The sequence below is a fragment of the Myotis daubentonii genome, chromosome 11 (assembly GCF_963259705.1).
Source record: "Myotis daubentonii chromosome 11, mMyoDau2.1, whole genome shotgun sequence".
Taxonomy (NCBI): Eukaryota; Metazoa; Chordata; class Mammalia; order Chiroptera; family Vespertilionidae; genus Myotis; species Myotis daubentonii.
Window position 1 is genome coordinate 8,387,587 of NC_081850.1, and position 21,439 is coordinate 8,409,025.

General features: G+C 41.5%; 1 protein-coding gene across 12 annotated transcripts in view; it reads right to left on the bottom strand.

Annotated features, from left to right (window-relative positions):
* AOPEP (aminopeptidase O (putative)) overlaps positions 1-16,090 on the bottom strand; it is a 329,578-nt gene extending 313,488 nt beyond the window's left edge. For all 12 annotated transcript variants that reach the window (XR_009447568.1, XR_009447569.1, XM_059656424.1 and 9 more), the window contains exon 1: positions 15,996-16,090. The gene's annotated coding sequence lies outside the window, so the exon portion shown is untranslated. The remainder of the gene's footprint in view (positions 1-15,995) is intronic.
* Positions 16,091-21,439: the final 5,349 nt, after the last annotated feature.

The window sequence follows — 21,439 nt, forward strand, 5'->3', positions numbered from 1 at the left end:
AGGCAGTTCTGAGAGGAGAGAAAACCAGGACTAGCCCCGCTCAGCTACCAGGAGAGCATGGCGGCCCCGGCCTGGCTCTGCGAAGCCGTCTGCGAGGAAGCCCAGGGGTTTCTCACTCTCTCTCCTGGACAAGCTAACCACTGTGAACAAACAGACACCTGTTGAATGGACACCTTAATCATCTGAAATTGAATAGTTTTATGATACTCATGGGGATTTTATAGTCCACTGACATCCATTAATTTAAACTATTTTTTCTTGTCCTTTTCTATATCTCCCTTGAGACAAATGTACTGCTTTTCTTGTACAGCAAAAGGTGGTGCAATTTTGCAAAGTGTTCTGATGTTTTAGTGTACCTGTGAAGTAAGTGCACATTCCACTGAAAAAGACGCCAGAGAACGCCCATCCCACAAACACCCCTCGCTTCAGAGGTTCAAAGGACGAGGTGTGGCACGGATCTAGACCACAGCAGGCCAGGAGAATCCCATTCACCCAAAACCTGCCTAGAATGTGTTGGTGCCAAGCAAGAAACATGAATCGAGGATGCTTAGAAAGACCATGTAGAACGCAGTCTTTCCCCTTTGGGGATCTAGTCAGTTCAGAACTCCTCTGGACTATTCAGAAATCTTTGAGAAGGCACTTGACCTTTACACACTAGTATTAACAATGAGCAACTGTATCTAACATCTGTTGGGTGCTTGCTGTGAGACAAGTTAGACATTTTAAGTACATTATTACATTTACTACTACTATCCAATGAGGTACATCTATCATCTCCATTTTACAGATGAGTAAATTGAGGCCCAGGAAGTTTAATATACTTTCCTAAGTTTACAGTTATTTGATAGAAGAGTTGAAATATAGATTATGGCTCCAGATTCCAGACTCTTAGCACTATACTGCCTGGATCAAAAATGCCTGTTTAAATCACAGAGAGTACATTAGATCCAAAATCCGTAAGTTAAATGAGACAGGCAACACTGAAACTGGTCAAGAGATATCCCCATATCACCATACAAACAGGAGTACCCACCATCTCCAGGGTCTTCCCCTCCCCCACACACACTCTTAAATACCACCATAAACTGCTGCTTGTTGCCAAAGTGATTTATACTATGTTATAGCTCATGATTTTAAGGAGTAATAAAATATTACACATACCAAATGGAAGGTATATTTTAATTCTGACCTAATAAAATTTACATATAAAATTGTATAACACCAAACACTTTACATGTTTATATTCTACTAGTGCCGCGGTGCACAGATTCGTGCACATTGAAAAGAAATTAATTAGAAAGTGGCCAGTGGGACGGGACTGGGCAAGACAGGCCAGACATGCCCTGAAGCCAACCTCCCACGGTCCCTCCCTGGCCAGCCGCACCTGGAGCAGCGCCATGGCTCGAAGGGCGTCTGCAGAGTGAGCGGGGTCCGCCGGCAAGTGGGGTCCCTCGGCCTGGCCTGCGGGGATCGGGCTGAAACCAGCTCTCTGACATCCCCGAAGAGGTCCCGGATTGCGAGAGGGCAGTTCTCAGGTGATGCACCCCAGAATTGGGCTCCCTCCTCTCTGGTTCTGGGGTGTGTCACCCGAGAACCACCGCTGCCAAGTCACCGCAGCTCAGCAGCTTCTGTGTTGAGCATCTGCCCCCTGGTGGTCACTGAGCATCATAGCTACCGGTCGGAGAGTCAGACAATTGCTTAGCCTTTTATATTTATAGATTCGTTAAAGGTAAAATCAAGTGTTAATGATGATGTAATAATGTAACATTCCATACATCCCTAAATAGGCAAAATACAATCCAGAAACCATCCTTATCATCAGAAACCGTTTAAATCACAGAGAAGTGCATTAGATCCAAAATCCATAAGTTGAATGAGACAGGCAACACTGAAACTGTCTCATTCACTGGAATTCTAGGAATTGGAAGACGATGGAAAAGTACATAAGGAAAAATAATTGGAAAACAAATTCATGTTTTAGGTCTACTTCTAAACCAGCAGGAGTACAAGCCTTGTTTACATATGCTTCTTTCACTCCAATTCCTTCCCATCACTCTCCGAAAGAACATGACTTCTACAGACAAGCTCGGATTGGCTGGGAGGGCTGTTATGACACTGCCCATGTCTTCTCTGACCTGATTCTCAGTTTCTAAAACTTTCATAATCCACGTCACATGCAAGTTCATGCACTGCCCTCCCTGTAGAATCTGAGCACAACAGTTGGAATAAGGTGTGACTACAGCAGATGCAAAAGGAAGGGCTAGTATTCCAGGAAGTGCTCTGCACACCACTGGCCCAAGATAAATAAATATTGAATACTTTTGTGAATATAATTCAATTAACATAGCCTTTTAAAATACAAAGAACTGGCTTACTATTTAAAAATGAGGTCTTTATCAGACCACCCAGATATTTTTGTTATGCTAGGATAAAAATTAACAAAACTTTTAAAACTCCACTAGGAGAATCAATATAATTTATTATTGTCTATAAATATTCACATACTGGAAACAGGATCAGGATTAATAGAGTTGGGTTGCAGGGTTCAACAGGGTAAAAATAAAGAAATTGGAAAAAAAAAAGACAAAAATATCAACTTTTTCAGTAAGATTTTCTTTCCTCAAAATGTTAAAGAAACACTATTTTTAATAGAAGCTATTTTTGAAATTCAGTCCTTAAAGAAGTAATGTGAAAATAGTTTGTTAATAATGAATGTTCTGCTATGGAGAAAAAGTTGCTGCTCCAGCTCTGAGTAGAACACATTTTAAAGCACAAAGGGATGACACAGATACGGACTCTTCAAGTCTGTGATAACAAGAGACTCAAAATCCAGCTCCCACTCTGCATGAATACCCCCTACAACACATCTACACTCATCCAGTGCCTATTTCAAAAGCCCCGTGTCTTTGTATACTGCTTAAAAAAAAAAATCAATACAACCCAAATGTCTCTAAAGTGATGAATGGATAAACAGAATGTGGCATATCCATGCAATGGAATATTAGGCATAAAAGGGAATGAAGAACTGATACAAACTACCACATGGATTAGAGAGAGAGAGAGAGGAAGGGAGGGAGAGAGAGAAACATCAATTTGTTGTCCCACTTATCTATGCATTCATTAGTTGATTCTTTAAAACATTACGTAAAGTGAAAAGAAGACTCAAAAGGCTACATATCATATGACTCCATTTACCCCAAATGTCCAGAATAGGCCAATCCACAGGGACAGAAAGTAAATGAGTGGTTCCCAGAGGCTGGGGGAAGGGGAGAATGGGAGAGATTACTAATGGATAATGAGATTCCTTTTGGAGTGATGACAATATCCTAACATTAGACAGTGGGGATGGCTGCACAACTCTGAGTAAATTAATAATGAATTATACACTTTTGAAGGGTGAATTTTATGCAAATTATATCTCAATAAAGCTGTTATTTTTTAAAATGGGGGAAAAGAACAAACCATTTAAACAAAGTGTTATAGTAATTTTCTCACCTGTGTCCTCCAGAAGTTAGAAAATCTTACATAATTTTGAACAAAAGACTCAGTAAAGACATGGATTATTATAAGCGTGGTGCTTTTAAAAGGACTATTTAAAAGACATGCATATTAATTTGAATAGGAACTTGAAGTTAAAAAACTATGCTACACCAAGTACACGTCTCCTTCCCACATGGCGTAGCATTTTAATCTTAGCACTTTTAAATAATTTTAAAGACTATTCCCAGAAGCATAAACCTTGAATATTTGTTTAAAATAGTATTTCCCAAACTTCAGTCATGTACCACCTTTCGTATCTTTGCTGTTCTCATACCATCTGTGTTCTTATTTATTAAAGACTTTTCTTCAATCCATTTTACCATTGATTCACCTTTAATAACATCATGAAATCATGGGTTTGATTTGCTAATTTATATTTCTCTACCACATATTAAAATAGGTACATAACTATTAAGATGCAAAAGTTGCTTATCTACAAAGCACTTTAAATCATCTTGCACACAATTGGAGAAAATGGTGGTTAAAAAATCAGCTTAGCCTGGTAACATATCTATACTTTAAAACATGACAAGAAAGTTAGAATGTTCAGAAAACAGAACATTTTTTATTCTATAAAGTTCTGGGGTTTTTTTAAATTGATTTGAGAGAGAAAGAGGAAGGGAGAGGTAGAGAGAGAAACATCAATTTGTTGTCCCACTTATCTATGCATTCATTAGTTGATTCTTGTATGTGCCCTGACCATAACGTTGGCATATTGGGACGATGCTCTAACCACCTGAGCTACCCAGCCAGGACCTAAAATTCTGTTTTACAAAGTTCTATTCTATAAAGGCCCATGTTCAATGAGAGCAACAGGACAGGCATTTAGCCAAGAAAACGTATTTGAGAATAATACTGGAGTGGATGGTAGAGGAAAATGGCAGGCAGGCAGGCAGGCCTCCACAAGGGAAACCGCTGAAAGAACAACAATGCCAGGTCTTCTCTACCAGTTCTTGGGCATGGTGTGGTACCATCCAGGTGCTATGCCATGCTCTGCCTGTGCAGCAGAGCTGGACATTGATGTTCCACTTATTTATGCATTCACTGGTTGCTTCTTATATGTGCCCTGACTGGGGATGGAACCCACAACTTTAGAGTATGGGGATGATGCTCTAACCAACTGAGCTACCTGGCCAGTTTTAATGTAATGACTGAAGTGCAGAGAGCAGGGGGGAGGGGAAGGGGGAGGGGGAGAAAGAACGGGGGGGTGGGGGGGGGGGAGATGCTTCCTGCCCCATTCTTGGTCATTAATCATCTTTTGGAAGCTAAATACAACAACTTTTATGTAGTTCCATGCAGGGGAAAAATCATACACCATTTTAGATAAACCTACTCCTGCCCCTGACGTGAACTCAGAGTACTAGCCTGTAGGCTCATTAACAGTATTTTCTTTACACTCTTGATACCTTTTAAGCTCCTAGCACACGGTTTAGAGACTGTGAAAAGATAAAGGGTTAATCTATTCTTTCACTGTGTGAATTTTTAACATGTAGCCCCTTAAGTGTAAAGGTAGGCTTCCTAAAGATTATTTAGAAAATATTAATTACAGAACTACAAAATGTGTCAGTCTGATTGGTGTTGTGTTATAATATTACTCTGACAAAGTGGCCTTTGGAGGCATTTTTAACTTCGGAAGACTACCCCATGATTTCTCAAATAATTTTATCCCAAGTATCTCTGTATAGTCTCTCAGTGAATATTAAACACTCAGATAGCTTCATTACTAGCAATTAAGATCCATATCTGTAAATATCTCCCAAAACCCATGAAAACATTTGTATCTCAGAAATCCCCAAGAGTAAAATTATAAGCAGATGAATCAGCACTGGTTTTAGAGATAAGCAGTGTTTCTCGAAGTGTGGTCCAAGGAGCACAGACGCCGGAATCAGCCGGGCAGGGGCAGGCTGGTGGGGGGCTGCTTGTTAAAAATAGATTCTGGGACACTGTCAGACCTGCTAACTCAGGATCTCCAGGGATAGGGGCCATTAATCCACATTTTAAATACGACGTCCAGGTAAGTCTTATACACCCTAATGCCTCTGAACCAGTTAGCCACTTGAACCGACCCTTGCTATCACAAAGCCATAAAAATAGGATTCTTACAGGTCATTGCATATATAAATAAAATAATCAAGTACTAAACATTTAAAATGAAAAAGGAGGCAAGGTGAAAGCTCTCCTACACGACAGTCTGGCAGAACTCAGTGTGGCCTGCAGCCAGGAACAGGGGTATTCTCCACTACAAGCACAGTGCTCCCCATTACTTGTACCTAAGGTGAAGAGAGCAGTATCTTTTCTGTCCTTCAACTTGAAACACAGCACACTCTGTAAGAGTAATGCCATCCCTACAGAAAGATTAAACGATGTGCTGGCATGTGATGAAGGTTTCACCCAGTCTTTCTCAACATTGTGACTTTGCCACCACAATTCGGCAAAGTGGTTCTCAAACTTCATGTGCATTAAGAATCACCTGAAGAACTTGTTAGAACAGACTACTGGCCTCCAAGAATTTGCATTTCTAACAAGTAGCAGGTGATACTAGCACTGCTGGTCCAGAAACTAGACCAGTGATGGCGAACCTTTTGAGCTCGGCGTGTCAGCATTTTGAAAAACCCTAACTTAACTCTGGTGTCGTGTCACATACAGAAATTTTTTGATATTTGCAACCATAGTAAAATAAAGACTTATAATTTTGATATTTATTTTATATATTTAAATGCCATTTAACAAAGAAAAATCAACCAAAAAAGTGAGTTCGCGTGTCACCTCTGACACGCCTGCCATAGGTTCGCCATCACTGGGCTAGACTCTAAGAACCGTAGGCTTAATCTAACTGTGGCCTCCTCTGTACTGGCACTCTGTACACTTCACTGTGGAGCTCAGTGATGCTAAACAATGGCTCCACCTGGCAAATGCTCCAGCTGCATGCTGTAGGGCTTCTTGTGTAGGACTCTTGCTGCTCAGTATCTTTAAAAAGTTCCCATCTTTCAAAACTTGTAGTATGGGTGATAAACGTGTCTTTTCTTGGCAACTCCCTTCCTGTCCCTCCCCCAATTCCTGGCCTCTGTCTGACCCGACAGCCCCCACTTGCTACGCTGCACGGACAATCTTTCTGTCCCCTACAGGAAACTATATACTTAGGAAGGGCAAGAGGTCCCTCTGTTCCTGTCTTAGAGAACTACACTTCCTTTAGCAGGAAATCAAGACAGGTGCCCACCAGTCAGCAATCTATCTGGTGACTGTTAACAGGGCTAGAGCTGTGCAGAAGGACTCAGTAATGAGTACTGCATGAAGAGGCAAACTTAGCTCAAGGATAAAGTCAAAGATTCTTAGAGATATAGAAAGCATTAAGTTATCAATATTTATATTCTGGTACTTTGTGGGAATAAATACAGATTTTTCCATTCAGATAAGCCCAGAATTTATACACTACAATTGGGTGCATCATTCTCTATAAATGGCTTTCAAATCCACCTCATCAAGATTTAAATTATATTCCCAGCATGACGTTCTAAGTAGTTAAGTAAACATGTATAGAGTTCATCCTTCCCAAGGAAAAAGGTTTCAAGAAATTCCTAGAAATTGAAAAGCATTTGGGAGCAAAACCAAAAAAGGCATTTAATATAGCTTAAATATCTTTAGAAGATCTTCCAGAGCTCCATTATAATTTAAATTTGAACATATAGCCCTGGCCAGTATGGCTCAGTTGGTCGCAGGTTGGATTCCTTGTCAGGGCACATGCCCAGATTTTGGGTTCGATTCCAGATTGGGGTGCGTGCAGGAAGTAACCGATCGATGTTACTCTCTCACATTAATGAGAAACTCCCCCTCCCCCCATCTCTTTCTCTCTCTCTCTCAAATCAAAGGAAGTATGTCCTCAGGTGAGGATTATAAATAAATAACTTCCTATGTAATAAAGAGGGGATATGCAAATTGACCGGCACTCCACCACAAAGCTGGTGGCGCCCACAGTGAAGGGGGAGTGTCCATAACACAAGATGGCTGCACCCACAGTGGAGGCCGAGTTCCCATAACAAGCCTTAATGAGCAATCAGCAGGTTACCTGAGGCTGCGCCCTCTCCCCCCTACCCCTGTGGAGCTTGACAGGGGAACTCAGGCTGTGCTCCCCACCGTGGCACCAGGCCGGGGGACCTCAGGCTGTGCCCCCTACCTGGCAGGCTTGACAGGGGACCTCAGGCCACACACACCCGCCCAGCAAGGCTTGATTGGGGACCTCAGGCCACACACCCCACCTGGCAGGGCTTGATGGGGGACCTCGGGCCACGCCCCCCACCCTGGCACAGGGCCAGGGGACCTGAGGCTGCGCACCCCCCATCCCCTTGCCTGGAAGGGCTTGACAAGGGTGGGACCAGCCGGGTCTGGATCTTGCCTAATGGGGGGGAGGGGGGGGCCGGCTGGGTCTGGGCCTCGCGCAATTTTGAAGTGCATGTGGGTGGGCAGGGACTTGACTCTGGGTCCCGTGGTGCACCCCAGACTCTGACAGGAGGAAGATTTTCATATACATTTTACTAATTTTCTTTTATCTCTGACATTTCTATTATAAAGAAAGGGCAAATAGCAATATTAAAATATTTCCTCTAATTAATCGCCTTTTAATGTGCATGAATTTCGTGCACCAGGCCACTAGTTGAATATATAACTGACAATTTGGGGGGGGGGGGGTCCATGTTATTTAGAAAGCTTTAAAGGTAAGGTTAAACAATTTATTTACTTTGAGACTTTGCTATATGCTGAAGAAAAAAGTATAAGCCTGAAAAATGAATACAGAACTACACCAATAGGGAAGGATGTTTTGAAATTGTTATTCATAAACTGGTTAAATGTTGCAAATACTGCATAACATTAATAATTTACCATGTCGTATAAAACGTATGACTTTTTGAAATTATTGTAAGAAAATGACTAAACACTACATGGACTGTATTTCCAGAACCTAAAGCTCTCTCTTTATTAGCAAATACGTTAAGCCATGTTCCGAATCAAAGAGATTTGTTACAAATGATAGTCCAGGTCCTTGGGCATCCACTGGCCCAGTGTGACCACTGCAGAATCAGGTCTGTCAGGTACTGAGCGCGGCTGCAGGCTGAGCACGCAGATAGCCTGGTGTCTCCGACCACTAGAGAGCCAGAGATGGAATGTGCTGCGCTGCTGCTGCTGCTGCTGCTGCTGCTGCTTTATAAAGTGCAGCTTCTTTGACAAAATACTGTCTTCTGACTCATTTTCATATTTAGTATGAATGTCCGTTTTCATGGCTGGAAAAAGCAACCCATTTCTCCTTTGAGGTGCTAGATCCTAAACACCAAAACAAATCAGGTCTATATGAAACACTGGCTATCACTCCTTATTGAGGTAATAAATTAATCTTTTTCTTAAAAATCCTCATACTTAAGTACAGAAGTAACATTATAAAATATCATTGCTAATCACCAATAGGGAATATAGCTATCACAGGGTATTCCTTGATAAAAGCTGGTTTTTATGCTATCCCAAATAAATCAGCTCCCATAAAATAATTTGTATGAGAAGCAAGTAAAAATATGAAGGCTTTTAATGCCACCCACTTACTTCCCATTTTGCAATGACAACACCTGTGATATAACAAAACCTAGATCAACTTGTATCTGTGGAGAATATTTTTTTAATGCTCTGTTAGAACCCATTCTTCATTGGGTTCTTTCAGCCTTATTTTTGGAGCAGTAACACAAATTACCTCCTTAAAACTCTCTCCTCTTTTGGTATTTGTAATACCATGACCTCCTCTCTGCCTTCCCACCTCTTTAGCCCTTCCTTTTCCCACTTCTTAGATGCTGGTGTGTCCTGTCGCTCTACCTTCAATCTGTCTCACTTGTCTATGCAATCCATGCTCTGTCCATTTTAAATTCATACCCTGCTCTGGTCGCTCCTAAGTTTTTCTAGTGAATGACAGTACCATCTACCCAGTTACCCAAGGTAGAACCCTGGGGAGCATGCCAGGTTTCTTACCTTCACCTACACATAAACAACTGCAAAGTCCTATCAATTTACACTATCTCTTGGATCCACCATATCAGGTCATTCTCTCTGCAACCTATCTAATTCAGGTCATTATCTCTCACCCAGAACATACCATTATAAGAAGAATGATAATTGAGTACATATGAGTAAAACAACTTGAGAGTCCACTCTTAAAAATAAGGATGCTACACAAATATGAGGTATGATTCAAAAGAACAGAACACTGGTATTCTTTTTGTAAAAAAAAAAGAAAAAGAAAAAAATGATTATAACACCGTATGTATATCAGCAAATCATTTAATCATCCCAGGCTTTAGACTCCCAAATGCTGCATGAAGAGTAAAAGAGATATATCAAAGGATCCTTTCAACCGTAGCATTCATTCTATAGCTCTATTTCTACCAGACATTGTTCAAACAGTTCATGCCTTCAAATACGCACCAAACTTGCTACATACACGAGATACTATTGGTGCCGAAAGAGGCAGATATGTCTCCTTTGCTGCCAAAATGTATCAAGCATATCCTTATTCCCATCAGTTTCAAAAATTAAACCTTCAGTTGCAAGTGTCAAAAAAAATAAAATGTAAGCAAAAAAAAAAAAAAAAAGCCAGGGAAAATCATAATGAAATTGATTTCAAAATAATTTCTTTGGAAATCAAACAACACAGAGTAATGTAACGACAAAGTGAGTGTGCCATAAACTATTGTGACAGTCAATAACAACATCATGAACAAAAAGCTCTTTCTATCCACAGAACAGTAATGTGGGAAGCATACAATATTCTAAAAGTCAAACACCCACACAACATATACGCAATATGAGATCATAAAAAGCTTCAGGATCTGTTTTTCAAAGACGAGGCTCTCAGAGAAAGGTGATATGAACTAAGCTGTGAAAATGCAGCCTGGGTCTAATATGCAATATCAACCCCAATCAAACGAGAGGCACCTGTAGCCCTTCTGACGGCTTGGGTTCAGTTGCTCTTCCATTGCCTACCAAGAAGTAACGTTCTGTTTCAAAGATCATGTGAAAGGAGAGGATAGAGGAAGAATGTGGGAGGCAAAACAATCTACATTGCAAAGCTGATACTGGTCTAAGGGTCAACTCAGAATTTAGGGTAAACCAGCTCTGGAGCCACACAGCATGGGTTCAAATCTCAATTTTTTAACAAAATCCTCACAGGAGGATATGTTTTCACTGGTTTTATAGAGAGGGGGAGGGAGAGAGAGTGAGGGAGAGAAAGGCATTTTGTTCATACTTCAGTAACAACGTTATTCCAGTTGATATTTCCATTCCTATCCTCCAGTGGCTCACAGTCAAATCAAATCACCAAGTGTGAAATTCATACCACATGTAATGAGAAGTATAAAGAGTCATAATTCACACAAAAACAGACATATAGATGCATGGAACAGAATAGAGAGCCCAGCAATAAACCCACACATACAGAGTGTCCCCCCAAAATGTATATACCCCATGTCTGTAGATTCTATTGCATTTTGAAAATGAAATGTATTTTAATAAATACTGCCTTTAAATTATTCAAAGTGTGTATACATTTTTGGGACACCCTGTATATAGCCAATTAACTTATGGCAAAGGAGTCAAGACTATATATGGGGAAAGGTCAGTCTCTTCAATAAACAATGCTGGGAAAATTGGACAGCCACAAGCAAAAGGACGAAAATGGACCCCTATTTTACTCATACAAAAACTTATTCAAAAGAAAGACTTTAACATAAGACCTGAAGAAACCATGAAACTCCTAGAAGAAAACATATGTGGTCAACTCCTTGGCACAGGCCTAGGCCATAATTTTTTAAAACTGACACCAAAAGCAACAAAAGCAAAAACAAACAAGTGGGACTACTCAAACTAAAAGGCTTCTGCATAGCAAAAAAAAAAAAAAAATCAACAAAATAAAAAAGCAACCTAGTGAATGGGAATAAATATTTGCAAATCATATGTCTGAGAAGGATTTAATATCCAAAATATATGAAGAACACATAAAAATCGAAAGCAAAAAATCTGGTTAAAAATGGGCAGGTCTCAACAAATATTTTTCCAAAGAAGACATATAGATTGTCACCAGGTACATGAAAAGATGCCCCAAATCACTAATCATCAGGGGAAATGCAAATCAAAGCCACAGTGAACTATCACCTCACACCTGTTAGGATGATTAATATCAAAAGACTAGAAATAATAGGTGCTGCTGAGGATGTGGAGAAAAGGGAACCTTGGGCACTGTTGGTGCAGCCACTACGGAAAATAGTATGGAGGTTCCTCATAAAATTAAAAATACAACTACCATATGATCTAGCAATTCCACTTGTGTATATTTATCCAAAGAACAGGAAATATTGCCATTTGCCACAACATGGATGGACCTCAAGGGAATTATGCTAAGTGAAATAAGACAGAGAAAGACTTATACCATATGGTCTCTCTTACATGTGGAACCAAAAAATAATTTTTTTTTTTTTAAAAAAAGGAAGCTCATAGATTGGTGGCAACCAGTGGCAGGTGAAGGGGGCTAGGCAAAATGGGTAAAATGTTGCTTTTTAATTTTTAGTTTAAATAAACTTAAAAATAAATAAAGGAAAATTTTAAAAAGCATAATTCAAAATGCATCAAAAAAATATCTTATGGTCTACATATACAATGGAATATTATTGAGCCATAAAAAGAAATAAAATTCTGATACATGCTACAACATGGATGAACCTTGAAAACATGCTAAGTGAAATAAACCAGACACAAAAGGATAGTGCATGATTCCACCTATATGAGGTACCTAAAATAGGGAAATCTGGGGGCAGAAAGTAGAACAGGGGTTAACAGGGGCTAGAGCGTGGAGGAGGTGGGAGGAATGGGGATTTATTATTTAACTAGAGGCCCGATGCATAAAATTCATGCAAGAGTAGGCCTTTCTTCCCCCGGCTGCTGGCACCGGCTTCCCTCTGGCACCCAAAACCCGGGCTTCCCTCTGGCCGCCAACAGGCACCCAGGACCCAGGCTTCCCTCACAGCCCCAGCTTCGTCCGAAAGGTCGTCCGGTCTAATTCACATATTACGCTTTTATTATTATAGATGGGTACAGAGTGTCTGCTTGGGATAATTAAAAAATTTGGCAGTGGAAAATAGTGATACTTAAGCAACATTATGAATGTGCTTAATGCCAGTGAACTGCACACTTAAAAATGGTTGAAATATGACTGGCCAGCATGGCTCAGTGGTTGAGCATCGACCTATGAACCAGGAGGTCACGATTCAATTCTGGTCAGGGCACATGCCCAGGTTGCAGGCTCGATCCCCAGTAGGGGGCGTGTGGGAGGCAGCCAATCAATGATTTTCTCTCATCATTGATGTTTCTATCTCTCCCTCTCTCTTCCTCTCTGAAATCAATAAAAAATACTTTAAAAATATATATATAGCCTATATTTCAACAGGAAGTTTTAGCATGAGTATCAGCCTTAATGGTCTTAAAATAAAGGACAGATCACTTACTCTCAAGTTCCTAATTATGGCTACTAAATGAGTCCGTATTAACTCTTAGCTGGCCTTAGTTTAAAATACACTCCTGAAATGGGTACATACTTTGCAAATTTCATAAGGAACATTATTTCACTTTGTTGATAACATCCTTTTTTTTTTTTTTTTTGGCTCCTTGAAGGGAAAGAGAAAGAGAACTATACTGAAGAGATGCCTTTATGAATGGCCTATGCATAATGGAGGGTTCATAAAGAGGTACTTACCCAGATAGGATCATGATAAGATGAGTACAAAAGAACACCTGTGCAGGGCACCACAAATGGATATGTAAACAAGTGACATTCGATTCAAAAGTAGAGAGGGTTTCATGTATTGGTAAACCATAATTTAAACCATGGAAATATAACCCAAATTCAAAACAGAAATTAAAAGTCCATTATTTTGATACATATAATAAAGTAATATATTTGGATATTTACTCCAAACACCCAAGAAAAAGTCTTACTGCAGTACAAAAACAATAAACGTGAACTTAATAAATTAATATTTTCCTAAAATGGCTTAGGGTAAGGGATTCAAGTTAGGATTATTTAATTCTCTAGTAAACTAGTAATTACAATATATCAACTATCATTCAAGGAATAACAATTTCCAAAGAGGTAGAATGCAACATTCAAAGAACTTAAGGTCAAAACTAGACTAATAATAACAGAGTGGGGCAAAAGTATGTTTACAGTTCTTTGTATGGAAAAAATACAATAATCCATAAGTAATAATATAAGAATAAACTGTTTTGCATACTCACAACTGCATTTGCTAATACCCCACCCTGTATTAGCAAACACTTATATGGATCTTAAAATAAGCCTGGTTTATTCTAAGCTCTTTACATATACTAACTCATTTTATCCTCACAACAATTTGTGAGAAAAGTATTACTATTCCTATTCCACAAGTAAAGAAACTGAGGTATAGAGGGGTCTACTACTTTGACCTGGCCCACTATCTTGCTATATACTTGGTTGAGCTAGGACTTGAATCCTAGAAGTGTGGTTCCCCAGTTCCTGCTTTTAATTACAATGCTTACTATCTCTTGTTGACATTAGGATGAACAACATAAAATACAGGCAAACTCAAAATACAAAACAATTTGTGAGTCAAATATAATAAAAGGTTTGAGGAAATCATGATAATACACAGCAAGTGGCATTCATAATGACTGCTCTGAGATAGGGAAAATTAAAATGTTTAGTATACTTAGTGTTTAAGAAGGAATTGTTTAGTACAGTGGTCGGCAAACTGCGGCCCCTTGAGTGTGTCTCTTCCACAAAATACCACGTGCGGGCGCGCACGTACAGTGCGACTGAAACTTCGTGGCCACACTCAAGGGGCCAAAGAGCTGCATGTGGCTCGCGAGCCACAGTTTGCCGACCACTGGTTTAGAACAATAGAAATTTCTCTATCCAAAACAGTAAAAGTATAATTTTCATTTCTAAAGGGGTAAAACTTTCAACTATCTATAGTTACTCATTCCCTGAAGGCGCCAAACAAAAGGGTTAGACTGAGCAATCTTATTTGCCATTTAGCTCATTCTTAAGGATGGTCTGTGTGCATGTGTGCATGCATGTATGTGTGTAGAAAGATCATAAATTAAGTTTTCCAGGTTTGAATTCCAGGTATGAGAACTTAATACTAAAGGTATTAGAAAGGAAACCTGAACTTAAAGCTTGGGTCCACCATTTAGTTACTATGAATGTTTGGCAAGTTTTTCACATAACAGTCTCAGTTTCCTTCTCTGTAAATTGAGGATAATAATTCCTAGCTCCCAATGTGAGCAAAGGAGAACACGCATGCAAAGTGTTGAACACAGTGGAATACAGCAGCAGGCAGTCAACAATGAGTGACTACTATTATTCTCTAAACTTATTCTTTTTTGTCCCCCAAGAATAACAACCAAAACGTATCAACTAGCAAGGCACTTGGTAGGCTTCCCAGAATTATATGAAGTACAATATGCCCTATTAAAAAATGGAACATACTAAAAGCACAAGAAAATACAAGCCACCAATGAGAAAAAAGGTTTCGGAATCCTTCTCCTCCCATATCTTTTCTGGTCGGTTTTGTAATAGCCCATATTCCTTTATCAACAATATGAATATGCACTGTTGGATTTTGTTTGTTTTGCGGTCCACACACTTCTCCTGGGGTTCTCTTGTTTATTTATTTTGATGGGTTGCCTTTGCAACAGTGGTTATCTTTGCTTGGAAACCAAAAAGAAACCCAGGAACCAGGAGCATCTGTTAATGAAATGCTAACACTGTGTCATCCATCTCAACAGGTGATTGGCTCCCAGGTGGGTCATTTGCTATCAGGGCAGGTTCTCACATGGCTGCGCCGCCCTTTACCCAACAAACAGCTGCTTTACTGAGCACAGGGCCACCGTGACAGCGACCGGACGCTCTAGGCACAACAACACTCAAAACGTGGCACCCTGGGGCGGGCACGGTGTGGCGGTGGCTGCAGGCGGAGATGAACGGGATCGACACTGTTCCGCCTCCTTCGACAAGGCGAGGCTGGAGGTGCACCCTGCGGGCTGGGGGCGGAGGGGCTGGGTGAGACGGGCCCGGGTGAGACGGGCCCGGAGGCGCGAGGACGGAGGCGGCAGCCGCAGGCTGAGGGAAGGTGTGTGCCGGCGGGAGAGCCGGAGCCCATCACCTCCTGAGAGCGGAGCTGGACAGGACTGGCCGCTCATCCCGGTCCCCAGGACCGGCTCAGCCTCTAGGCGCCTGGGGCGAATGACAGAGAATGGGGACCCCGACACCCAAGAAAGACAGAGCAGGGCGGGCTCCCGGTCGCCTTCACCACGGGATGCGACGGGCCCCGCCGCCATCCCCGCGCGGGAGACGCAGGAACCGTGGACCCAACCGGGAGCGCGCGGGTTACCTGTCTCAGCTGCCTGCCCAAGGGTCTCCACTTCCGCAGACTCGGGGTTACTACGGGCTACGGGGCACGCGCCGGTGACGTCATCCACGCGCGCCCGGCCTCAGCTGGCCCGCCCCGCCCCCCGGGAAGAGTGGATCCGGGCTGCGGGCGGAGGAGTCTGCGCAGGCGCGGACCGGGACCACGCGAACAGCTGGGCGGGATTGGTTTTTCCTAGGGTTGCCCTGCTACCCAACAAACTACTCCTAATTGCAAAATCTTGTTACGTAGGAAAAAACAAGTTATTGAAATACAAAAGTGCACTTTTTATTCCGTTTTTTTGTTTTGTTTTGTTTTGTTTTGTTTTGTTTTTTACTCCACCTCTGCCAGGCAAGCCCTGGTGCAGAATCTAGCATTCAGCGGTGAACGGAACAGACACTGTGCCCAACTAAATGGAGATGACTTTCTAGTTGAGAAACCAAGCATCTCGCAACAAATGCGTATGCCCTCTAGAGATGATAGTGTGTGTGGAAGACAAATAAGTTGCTGCAAAACTAAAGGAGAGAGGGTGCCCCTTTAGTTTGAGGTGCCAAGGAAGTCCCCTCTGAAAAGGCCCATGAGGAGAGAAGAAGCCAGCTCCATAAAGATCTGAGGGAACAGGAAATAAGAGAAGAATCTACAAGCAGTAGCAAAAACTTGCTATTTGTTCCATTCTAGAGAGAAGTTATATGTTCCTAAGCATCTGTGGGATTCAACTTGGCAGAAGGTCTTTCAAAAGTCACTGGATTTTTCTAATTCTATCACTGCCAATAAGAGCAATATTTTAAGGATTCTGATTTTAAATCCCACTTAAAATATAAACACTTCCATAAAAGGGTGGATAAACGCTGATCTCTTGTCTCCTAACAGAGGTTACCACTGGCTGGATGCTTGTAGTTGCAGGAAATCTGGTTTCAAGTGTTTAAGGGAATTTGTTATAAAAATACAGTACTGACTCACATAATCCAACGGCAGGGAGGCAGTGGGGTCAGAGGAACCATGGGAACCCTGCAGAATCTCTCTTCTCCCCTCTCTTGTTTTCAAGCATTTCTGCTTCATTCTTTTCTCTTTTTCTAGATCTACTTCCTCTGAATATCTACTTCCTCTTCTGCATCCTTGGAAAAGCTTAATCAAAATCTGCAGATTACCAGATGAGACCCCAACTTAAATTGCCTGCATACCCCTTGGTTATGTATAGCTGTGACGTTTGGTGGAAGTAAGAATGACCACAGCACAAAAAATTACAGTAAGTGCTAATTTACTACTGCTGCCAGAAAACTAATATAATTGATTACACCATGGAGGTCTATCAAGACTACTGTTTTGGGATATTTTGATGTTGTTTCTCACGAAATTCAGTCTCTTTTAAGTTGCTGTGGGTGAAGAAGAAACTTTCTTCTACTCTCAAGGTTCTTTCCGCTGTTCTAACCATTGAATTTACATGAGACAGATTAATAAGAGAAAAATGACCAAATTTAATTACATACATATGTATGGGAACCCCACATACGTGAGAGAGTCAAAGACCCCATATACATGAGAGATTCATAGAGAGAAAGGGGAAATTACATATATATGACATTCTGAGCTAAGGGCCACCTTGAGGCTTCAGAGGGGCGAGGAAGGTTACTGCAGGACAATAAAGAAAAGCAGATACCCGGTCATTAGTAGTTTGCCCTGCCATATAGTTAGGTCAAAAAGTGTTATCTCTGATCATCTCTTGGGCAAGTCTCCTAATCCAAACTCTTCTAGGTAGTGAAGGGCAGGCAGAAGTTTCTCTTGAGCCTGCATGGCATCAGTTGCCTTTAGCTCAAAACAATCTGCATAACATATATATGTTTAGCCTTTTCAGACAAAGGAGCCCTATGATAAAGTGGCATGTGAGACAACATGAACATTCCTCAAAGTTCTAATCATCTATAATAATAAAAGGGTAATACACTAATGAACCGGATGTCCTTCCAGATGACCTTCCGGACGAAGCCAGGGCTGTGAGGGAAGCCCAGGTCCCGGGTGCCGGCAACCGGGGGAAGGAAGGCCTACTCTTGCACAAATTTCATGCATTGGGCCTCTAATACACACACACACACACACACACACACACACACACACAGGATAGGTCCTCAGGTTACGTCAGAGATCCGTTCCTATGGCATGACATAACGTGATTTTAGCCATAATTCAGAACCCACCTACATAAGCACCTACATCAGTCACATGGAGCACATACACAAACTGGCAGTCAGACATCCCTCTCGCATTCCGGGACCGCTGGGTCCTAACCACTTGCCTACCTGCCTGCCTGATTACCCCTAACCGCCTCTGCCTGCCAGCCTGATGCCCCTAACAGCTCCCCTGCTGGCCTGATTGCCCCCTAACTGCTCCCCTGCCAGCCTGATCACCCCCTAACTGAGCCTTGGGCGAGTGCGCAGCCACCACCCCCAGCTTGCCTGAACTCGCACTGCCATCCCCAGCTTTCCTGAGCCTCGGGCCAGCCCTGGGCAGCAGCACTGCCATCCATGGCTTGCCTGAGCCACGGCTTTGTCCAAAAGGACATCCAAATGGTCATCCAGAATACGTCCAGCCTAATTAGCATACTACCCTTTTATTAGTATAGCTGTCACCCCAATAAATTCAATGAAAAAGAAAAACACATAAAATAAAATGCATTTTCCTATTAAGTGGGTGGTGGGGTGGAGGATGGTCTTTTTCCTGAGAGCAGTGAGAAACCATTGAAGAATTTTAAGCAGGGGAATGACACAATTACATTTGCCTCACAGCCATTTTATCTTTACAGCAGTTCTGTAAGGTAAGTAGAATGGCAGCCTCATGGAGCTAGCTTGCAGGAAGTTTGGCAACCCTGTATTTCCCATCAGCCATCCCACACAAACATGCATTCTTGTAAGACAAAAAGAATAGCGTGTTTACTACAGAAATGGCCCTTCTAGACAAGTCCTTAAGCACTTCTTCCTAACACCTCTGGGTCTGGACCTGCCACTAAGTGTGTACCATTATCATTGTTCCAGAGGAAGAAATTGAGGTTTAGAAGGATTAACTAACTTGTCCAAGACCAAACAACTAGCGAGTTTCAGAGTAAGGATCTAAACCAAATCTGAGCAGAGTTCTTGTAACAGACATGGTCAGTGTTCCTCCCATATCCCCTTGGCCCACCGGGGAGGTCACCTGCAGATGGTTTCTCAACGTGCCTACAGGCTTCCTGCAGATCGCTGTGTGGGCCTTCACCGGCCACTGGCATCCACTTGACCTGTGCACAGGGATGTAACCTCAAAGACGTGACACTCCGTCATAAGGACAGGAATTGGGAAACAGCCCAGCCTCTTCGCCCCTGACTCAGATTCTGAGTTATGCTCCACAAAGTCAGACGGTGCCCAGCAGAAACGAGACTCAGCTGCCCACAGAGGTAACCTGACCATTAATTTATCCTTTATTGGCTTTCCTCCCTCCCCCAGCTCCCCTCCGTAACTCTCGCTCAGTGCTTCCTGGGATCAACTTTTATATAAATTACTTACACCTAAACCTTTGTGTCAGGGTCTGCTTTTGGGAGAACCCAAACTAAGACAGCTCTTAGCCAGTAGTCTACTGTATCTCTTCATAGCAGTTGGAGAATTTCCAAAAAATTTTCTTATTATAAGGTCAACTAATGAGCATGGGTACATGGCTCTACACCCGTGGGTGCAGAGGAGCCATTTATGACACCATTCAGGCCATTACTTTGGAAAAAAGGGGACAACTCCAAAGAGGGAAATGAATAAATAAATGATGGAAAGAGAAAGATGACAGTCTTGTATGTAGGTGGCCCTGTATGGGATTATGATAGAGCAATAGCACTTATTACCTAATATATTACTTTTCACTCTGATTCCAAGATATTAAATGTCTCCACCAGGGAAAGTAATGTCATGCTATTAAGAAATAATAATATACAACTATTGGATGACATTGCCTTATTAATTGTAGTTCTATCTCAGTTGAATACAAATGCTATTCAGTGTTTGGATGACTTATCGAGATATGAAATAAAGCTTGCCAAATTGATAGCTAGCTACAGTCATAAATAATGTCACCATCTTTTACTTCACATTTTCCTCTTATAAGGCCACATATTGGCAAACTTGTCATGAGTAGACTTTATGTCTCAAATTATATTTTGAGCATGAACTCTAATCTTTAAAAATGATTTAGGTCTCATGGCTTTTCTAAAAGTATAAGTCCAATCCAACAGGAATCTTTCATAAGGTTTGCAAATCTACTTTTCTTTTCTAGCCACAGTGAAGGTGGCTTTAGCTGTCCTAAGAGGAAACGGCAGATGACTTGGCTTTAGTAACGCCAACTCCCAGAAGGAGTAGAGTTTACTTCACAGCTGATTGAAGACACTTTGACTAATCCAGTCCACAATTTCCACTGATGTCTGACCTTTGTGAAAACAAGCCCCACGGCTTTCATTAGGAATAGCATTTGTATAATTCTGTCTATGTGTGAGCACAGGGAACTCTAGAATGTCTCGGCATAGTGCCACCATTCCTAGTGTGCTGAGGTCCTAGTTCGGAGGAGCTGACATGCAAGCCAAGGAGTTCAACTCATTGGAATTCTCTGAATAGTGGGTAGTTTTTTTGAGGGACTTAGAAGTGGAAGACAACTTTTGTCACCTAAAACTACCCCCAAATATCAATAGTACTAGGTAAGAGAGTCTTTGTATTTTTTTTACATTTATTTTTCAATTACATGTTGACATACAATATTATAGTAGTTTCAGGTGTACAACATAGAGATTAGACATTTATATAACTTATGAAGTGATCTCCCTGAGAAGTATAAGAGGGTCTTTTGGAAGTTAGTGTCCCATGCACATCTGGATCACTTGCAAGCATTCTGGGGAGACTTTTTCTGAAATTACTTTCTTTATATTGCAGCAAACCTAGGATTAAACTAGGTGTTCTGGTATCACAATAGAAGTATGGCATGAAAGGTGGGGTGGGAGGCAGGCACAAAGTCACAGGCTCAGTGGTTCAAAGCACATCTATCCAAGCTCTCCTAGATATCCCAAATCATTTGGATCACGCGATACTGGTAGAACAGAGCAGAGACAATTCATGAAGACGCTTGAGAGGCAGAGGCATTGAGAGATTGCCGGGGAGAATCCTGTTGACATCATAGCCAATGAATCAACATTTCCAAGAAAAAACTATAAGCAATGATGGTTCAAATTTCAAAACAGCTGAAGAAGAATGAATAACTGTGCAATGTGCAATGAAAAACTGTATAGGTGACGACAATAGGCACCAACAAATCAATATAAAAGGAGAAGTGGAACAGGAGCTAGGTAGACAGCAAGACTGTCACCACCAACTCAACACATATACATCTTGCAGTGTTATTTTTCTATTGGAGGCCCGATGCACAAAATTTGT